Raw genomic sequence first — 1,063 nt, forward strand, 5'->3', positions numbered from 1 at the left:
CGGACTATGGAAAGCATTTAAAGAGAAGGGGGACAGCACCGTCTTCAGTGTTTTGCGTGGAAATCTCCTGCAGTATATTACATGCAATTAATTCCATCAGTGGTGGAAAAAAAAAGTCAGCAAGACCAAGGCAATAATCCTTCTACGATTATCACATACCTTGAACAGCCCTTTGTAAAACTTTCTGATATGAGTTAGTCTTTACTTTAATTGTGAGAAGCACTACTTTAATTCAAATTAAGCAATTATCCTACATTTACTAGAAAACATTTCAATAATATTTTGTTAGTATGAACTATATAAAACAACTACAACTTAATAACTGGAAATTTAAAGTACGAAATTCCTATAGTTTTAATTACGTGCACAAAAACACAATAAATATAATTTAAATTTGTACTGCTAGCATAATATTTGGTCCTATCATTATTATTATTTGTGGAATACCTAAATGCATATTAAGTCGTTTAGTACACCGTTGTAGGTAAAGGTATATCTGAATATTTTGTTTTGTAGTTACCTTGATATGTTTAAATTATACTGTTCCTTGGTGGCTCATGGGTAAGCTTAAGGGCTTACAATATTCAAAATCGAGGTTTGGTACCTGCAGTGGCAGCGCAGAAAGTACATTATGTAGCTTTGATATTAAATACAAACAATAAAAGTTATATTGTATTCTTGTTATTTTGTAATGTGTAAGCTGTTGTTAATGAATAAATGTTAAAAATTCTAAAATTACTTTAAATATTAAAAATAACAAATCATTTTGCGTCCGTTCAAAGTGTTAAAATGAAATTTATCATATCTTTTAAAGCAGTTGCTAGCTTAATGCCAAGGCAAAATGTCAAGATGTGATGGGCAAATAAAGTAATTTATTGAAAGTTAACTAGTAACGCAGTGCCATCTGCTGTTGGAAATCAATATGAGAAGTTGTAAAATAACAAATACATGAAATATTAGGTCGTCAAGAAATTAATGTCGCTTTTTTTTTTATATGGAAAAACCCGAACAACTTATATATATCAAAACAAAACATTTATTAAATGAAATAGTCTCCATTCTT

The sequence above is a fragment of the Limulus polyphemus genome, unplaced genomic scaffold (genome assembly GCF_000517525.1).
Source record: "Limulus polyphemus unplaced genomic scaffold, Limulus_polyphemus-2.1.2 Scaffold113, whole genome shotgun sequence".
In the NCBI taxonomy this organism is placed as follows: Eukaryota; Metazoa; Arthropoda; class Merostomata; order Xiphosura; family Limulidae; genus Limulus; species Limulus polyphemus.